Genomic DNA, 7273 nt, shown 5'->3' on the forward strand with positions numbered 1-7273 from the left:
GAAACTTGTATATTTTTGAGATTAGTTGTTTGTCGGTTGCTTCATTTGCTATTATTTTCTCCCATTCTGAAGGCTGTCTTTTCACCTTGCTAATAGTTTCCTTTGATGTGCAGAAGCTTTCAAGGTTAATTAGGTCCCATTTGTTTATTTTTGCTTTTATTTCCAATATTCTGGGAGGTGGGTCATAGAGGATCCTGCTGTGATGTATGTTGGAGAGTGTTTTGCCTATGTTCTCCTCTAGGAGTTTTATAGTTTCTGGTCTTATGTTTAGATCTTTAATCCATTTTGAGTTTATTTTTGTGTATGGTGTTAGAAAGTTGTCCAGTTTCATTCTTTTACAAGTGGTTGACCAGGTTTCCCAGCACCACTTGTTAAAGAGATTGTCTTTAATCCATTGTATATTCTTGCCTCCTTTGTCAAAGATAAGGTGTCCATATGTGCGTGGATTTATCTCTGGGCTTTCTATTTTATTCCATTGATCAATATTTCTGTCTTTGTGCCAGTACCATACTGTCTTGATAAAACTTTCATTAACATTTAGTGTTTTATGTGTAAAAGTCTCTATTTTTAACAAATAAATGTTGGCAATTTAAACTCCAGAAAAATGATGAAATGAAAAATCTTTTTAAGTTGTTTTAGGAAAAGTCAATTTTGAAATCTGTTATTGGCATCAATCAGGTTTAAAAATTGTGTTTACTATAAATTCATATTAGCTTGTGAACTCATGAGAAATAATATTTTTAAGAAAGAATAAGCCTCTCTAGGTGTTTAAAAATAATTTTCCTAAATTGTTTTTTTCTAAGTCTGAGGATGAAAAGGAACAATTAAAGAAATACATTGAATTAAAACAATCTCTGGAAAATAGCTTGGACCAAGAAAAGAAGAAAAACAGTGAGTTAGAAAAAGAGATTACTGGGTAAGATTTTAATATTTCTGATAATCTCAACTATTAATAAAAGTATAATTTTATTTCATTTAAATCTTCGGACATAAATTCATTTTTATTTGTATTTTCATAATTAAACACATTATCCTATTTAAAAGTTTACTGTGGAAAGTCAGCACAATCTGAAATGTTTTTGAGTGCAGCAGTGTTATACTTATCTGTAATGATTTCTAAAACAGTGACAACCATGCCTCTGCATATAGTAATGTCACTCTGTTCCTCATCATCTATGCTGAATTTTTACTTCTACAAAGTATCTTTGTTCCTTTTGGTAGTCCTGCCTTCTTTTAATTGTGTTCCTTCCCTTCATCATTCAAGTAATTTATTATCTAAAAACCTACCTGTGTTATTGTTGAACAACAACACATGTATACCTGTGGCAGATTCATTTCGATATTTGGCAAAACCAATACAATATTATAAAGTTAATATCATATATGAAACGAGTTGCCAGTCCAGGTTCGATGCAGGATATAGGATGCCTGGGGCTAGTGCACTGGGACGACCCAGAGGGATGGTATGGGGAGGGAGGAGGGAGGAGGGTTCAGGATGGGGAACACATGTATACCTGTGGTGGATTCATTTTTATATTTGGCAAAACTAATACAATTTGTAAAGTTTAAAAATAAAATAAAATTTAAAATAATTTTAAAAATAAAAAATTAAAATTGAAAAAAATAAAATTAAAAATAAGTATCTTGATTTGGCTTATATTTTCTTTTTGCCTCAAAATTTTAGTTATCAAATTTACATACAAAAATCTATGTGTAACTCACAGAAAAATAAAATTAGTGACCATGTTTTGATCAGTAAGATAAAAAACTGCTTCTGTTTTTTTTGCTGAGTACGGTTAACCCTCATCATCTACAGATTCAGCCAACCCTAGATCAAAAGTATTCAGGGAAAAAAATTTGAGAAAGTTCCAAAAAGCAAAACTTGGATTGGTCTCAAGCTGGCAACTATTTCCATAGTGTTTACACTGTATTTATAGCTAGTATTTATTACACTGTATTTATAACTGTATTTAAAATGCTTTTATAACATAAAAGCATTTATGTTGTATTAGATAATGTAAGTGATCTAGGTATGACTGAAAGTATAGGGAAGATGTGCTTAGAGAGACTTGAGCATCCATGGATTTTGTATCCACAGAGTGTTGGGGGATTTTTCAACCAGTCCTCTGTGGATGCCAAGAGATGATTATACAAAGGGTTCTTCTCTGATTATCATTAATATTTTTCTCTTAATTTTCTATACATTGCTTTGCATTTTGTTAACAATGTGCTGGGCAAGTTTCTACATCTCTTAAAATAGTCTTGAAGAGACTGGTACCCTCTCTCTTTCTTCTGATTTCCTTTCTTCTAAAACTCTCAGCCTGGGTTATTTCCCGCTTAATTCAGGCTCCAAAGATTTTTCTTTTTTTTTTTTTCAATTTTGAGTGAGAATCTTGTTGGTTTTTTGTATCTACTTTCTTTTATTTTTGTAGAGGCTGTGGTCAGTAGGAACAAACATGTCTTGTGTCTTTTCAAAAAACATTCATATATCATATCTCTTCATCTTTAGCTTGAATACTGATCTCTGGTTTATAATTAATATTTAATACTAAATTAATATTTCACACTAGCATGCTAAAAATTGACATTAACTTATTTATAAGAACCCATATATTACATATATCACACACAGTTCATTTAAATATGATAAAATTTTTCTTCATAATATTAATCTAAGATTAGAATTTAGTTATTATGCTTTCAAGGAGCATTAAATTTGAACAATGAGAAAGGATTACAATTTATAGATTTGTTTGTTTTATCTGATAGAACATATATCTGTTGAATTATTAAATATCTTCTCTTAAAGAACTTACTCATTCTATACGTTTCTACAGATTTAAGAAACTCTTAAAAATGACAAGAAGGAAGTTAAATGAATATGAAAATGAGAGCTTAGTTTCCATGGAGATTTAAAAACCAGTCAAACTGAAATGGATATTCAAATTAATATGCTAAAACATAAGGTAATTTTTAATCAGTTTTAGAACCCCAAAATCACTTAATTTGGGGAAATATAAATCATTCCATGCTTTGAGCAGTGAAACACAGATTTGTCTATTAATTTTTTAGGTTGAACACCACTAAAAAAGACAGCTTTTCCCTATATCATTTTGAGATAAAAAGGGCACACTCTTGACTCTGTCTGTCTTGAACCCTGGCTGGTGATCTGAAGCTGAGCAGCACAGCATTAATGACCCCAAAGCATCTGTTGTTTTTGGTGACAGGTTTGTTGAAATCTAATGAACATACCATGCAGTTCATTCATTTAAACTGTACACTTCAGTAACTTTATTGTGTTTAAAGAGTTATACAGGTATTACCACGTTAGAACATTTTCATCACCCTCCAAAGAAATCACCCTGTGCCACTTTTCCCTTCCTGACCTTCCCAGCCTGAGGGAACCATGACTCCACTCTCTGACTGTAGATGTCCCTTTCTGGACATTTCGTGTCAGTGGAATCACACAATATGGTATCCTTTGTGACTGCCTTCTCTTATTTAGCATAATATTTTCAAGGTACATCTAACATGTATCAGTATTTCCTTGCTTTTATTGCTCAATAATATTCTATTGTATGGACATACCACATTTTATTTATCCGTTCATCATCTGATGGACCTTTGGGGTTGTTTCTACTTTTTGGCTAATGTCAGTAATGTTCCTGTGAACATTTATGTCTAAGTTTTGGTGTGAACATATTTTTTCACTTCTTTTGGGAATATAGTTATGAATAGAATTGCTGTATTACACAGCAACTCTGTTTAACCTTTTGAGGACCTGCCAAACTGTTTTCCAGCATGGCTGCATCATTTTATATTTTTATCCAAAGTATGTTATGTAAAACATTCCCATTTCTATAAATTCCTGTCAGCACTAGTCATTACCTGTCTCTGTGAATATAGCCATCCTAGCAAGTATGAAGTGGCATCTCGTGGTGTTTTATGTCTCTCTCTGAGGAGAGGACAATGAAGATTGAGTTCTAGATTAGTAACTACTCAAAGCTACCCATCTCTTTTAGAATTTCATTAAATTGAGATGAGGTCAAAAGTCTGATTTTGGTAATTAAACTATTTCTAATTATTTCTTATAGTTCAAATCATATGTCTCATTGCTTACTAGTCTTCATTGTTTTCAACCTTGAGCAGAAATTCTAAGGAGTCACTCCTGCCTATTTGTAAGAAATTGTAATTGAAAGGAACCCTGAAAAAACTTCTTCCTGAATAGTTCTTAAGTCTTCCTTCTAGTTATATGCTTCTTCTCATCAACATTGTCATTAAAAATCTCATCTTTTATTATATTCCAGTTTATAGGAGACCAGTTTCTACCTGCATTTAAGTTATGTTTCTTTATTTTCTTTTTTTCAAAAATCCATTTTTCTGTTTTTTTTTTCCTAATTAGCTTTAAGTTTAGTGGCTTCAATAAACAACATTGGTTTTGTTCAAAATCTACACTTAGAAAAAGGTGGCCAGGATGGCTGACTTCTTGTCCCCTTGGCTTCAGGTGGGGCAGCTCGAGGGCTGGGGGTTGGAGTCGGGTGAAAGTGTGTTCATTCTCTTGTCTGATAGTTGGTATCTGTGGTTGGCTGGACTTTGGTGAAGGCAGACAAGTTAAACACCTACCCTGAACACCTAGGCTCTCTTTGCAGCCTGGGCTTACTCGCAACATGGAGCCTGGTTCCCAGGTTGAGAGCCAGGCAGAAGCTCTGCTGCCATGTCTAACCTTGCTTTGCAGTTCACACAGCACCACTTTCATCATCTTCTGTTCAATAGGAGCAAATCACTTATACTTGGCCTATATTCTACCTTTTTTACAGAATAAAGTTTTTAAAACTAATGGGTACATTTAGAAACTAGCACAGTTACTCACTGGCCACAATTTTTTATATTCCTTCCAATGAAAAGTACCCTTTTCCCTACCCGTTCCCTCTCAAGTCTCAGTTGTTAACAGTGTCAGGTCCAGGCTCAAGTAGAGGTCTTGCCATCTTCATCAGATACAGATGGCACATGGGGATGAGGTTTCTGGGTGTGATTTCTAGAATGTGACCCTGTGAGCACAACCCTCTCAGTACTAAGCCTTGAGAACTAAAGGGACAAGTTATCTTCCACCCACACTCCCACCATTCTGCTGAATGACTAGACTCTCCTGTTCAGAAATGGGAAACAGGAGGCACCGTAGTCCATAGCAGCTCTGAGGTCAAGTTTGGTGCTGCTAGCTCTTTGAAGAGGACTTGGTCCTGCCCATAGGAGTGCTTCTCCTTTGCTCTACCCTCTGAGCTCTGTGTGCTGTCCTTTTCATAAGAAATGACCTCTGTCTGTAGCTGAGTCATGTTTCTTAAGCCAGCTTCCTCTTTATTGAACTTCTAAGAAAATCCCAAAGGCCTATTCTCATTTGTATGTCTTGGTCTCTGTTAGGCCAAGCACTTTTTTTTTTTTTTTGCTGCCAAGTTTCTCTTTAAAGCTTTTAGTGCCCTGTGAATTGGATTGGGGTTCACGTCATTGGAGAAGCTACCCTCACAAATCTTTTTTTGAGAGAAGCTCTGCAACTTGGGTTTCTTGTGAAGGTTTGTAGGATGACGCCTTTAAAATTCTTATACCCTTAAGATCTTTAAAGGAATTTGTGGCACCACCTTAAGTCTTTCCAGGATCTTAATGAAGGGTTTTACTGTCTACAGGCTTCACCTTTAGACCATGTTTTCCTGGTAGCACCCTAGATTTGATCTTAGCCCAGAAGCTTTTTCTCTCTTTTAGCATCATTTGACCACTGGACATGTGGAGATGCTATAAAGGAGATAACAGATATTGAACCCAAATATAATTGAGCCTGGCTCCTTTATATTTAATAGTCCCCCCACTTTTTTTTTTTGATAGCTTATCTCTCTCCTTGATACTTTCAGCTGGTTCGTAGCAAGAGTCTCTTTCCCCCTGTGTTTCAGTGTCATTTTCTTCTCTTGCCTAGAAGCTGTCACCAGCAGCCTCTTTAAGGGCCATCAGGATTCAGTTTACAATGTCATGAAGCGCTTTGGGTTTTCATTTCTTTCTCTGAATCCATTCAGATCTCACCTACTTCCATGTTGAAAGGCATTCTCACATCTTTTAGTTATTTTTAATGGCATTTTTAATATCAGTATCTGTGCCAGGTATTTATTGCCAGCAAATTGTATAATAAAGCATGTCAAAACCTAGTGGCTCAAAACAGCATTTACTTTGTTCACAAATTTGTGTTGGGGCAAGGGTCAGTTAGTGAAGCCAGCACATTTCTTTTCCAGTCGGCACCAGCTGGGATGTTGTGAAGGTGGGGACCAGAGTCATCTGAAGATTAGTTCATGCACATGTCTGGCACTTGGAGCCGGCTTTTGGATGGGACATTAGTTGGGGGCAGTCAGTGGGGGCACTGACAAGGTGCTCAGTATGTGGTCTGGGCTTCTTCACAGAATAGTGACTGATGCTAAGGGTGGGCTTTCCCACAGAGCAAAAGTCAATTTCCCCAGACTCTATCCAGTAGAAATCAGTTACTGAGGCCAGCACATATTTAAGGGGAGGGAATTTCAGAGAAAAGTGTCAAAGAATTTGTAAACAGTTTCAGTACCACCACCTCCACTCACCTCGACTTACCGATTAATCATTCTGTCTAAAGGACAGTTCTTTGCAACTCAGTGTCACTGAAATTCCCACAGATTTTGTTTGTGGTTTTGCTTGGTATGTTCTGTTCTGTGAAAAGTAACAAATGGTTACAAAAATTAGGCATTGTTTGCTGTTGTTGTTCAGAAAAATGTATGGATCATCTCACTAAGCTGTTAGGAGATGGGATTTCTTTAACCTTTTGAATTATGTTCCTTAGGAATGCAGTTAAAATTAGCAAAAATTATTCATAGTTCAGAAAAAGACTTATGGTATTAGAATCCATATTTATAAGATTATTAATGAGAGTCTTATTTTCACAATCTTCTTTTCGGAAGCATTTATTAACTCAGCCCTAGATAACTCAATACATATCAAATCAGATCAGATCAGTCGCTCAGTCATGTCCGACTCTTTGCGACCCCATGAATCGCAGCATGCCAGGCCTCCCTGTCCATCACCAACTCCTGGAGTTCACTCACACTCACGTCCATCGAGTCAGTGATGCCATCCAGCCATATCATCCTCTGTCGTCCCCTTCTCCTCCTGCCCTCAATCCAGCATCAGAGTCTTTTCCAGTGAGTCAACTCTTCGCATGAAGTGGCCAAAGTACTGGAGTTTCAGCTTTAGCATCATTCCTTCCAAAGAAATC

At 36.0% G+C, this 7273-nt stretch overlaps 1 pseudogene; it reads left to right on the plus strand.

Moving 5' to 3' along the window:
• Positions 1-7273, plus strand: part of LOC104999624 — a 96325-nt pseudogene that overhangs the window by 57022 nt on the left and 32030 nt on the right.

The sequence above is a fragment of the Bison bison genome, unplaced genomic scaffold (genome assembly GCF_000754665.1).
Source record: "Bison bison bison isolate TAMUID 2011002044 unplaced genomic scaffold, Bison_UMD1.0 scf7180017864356, whole genome shotgun sequence".
NCBI lineage: Eukaryota > Metazoa > Chordata > Mammalia > Artiodactyla > Bovidae > Bison > Bison bison.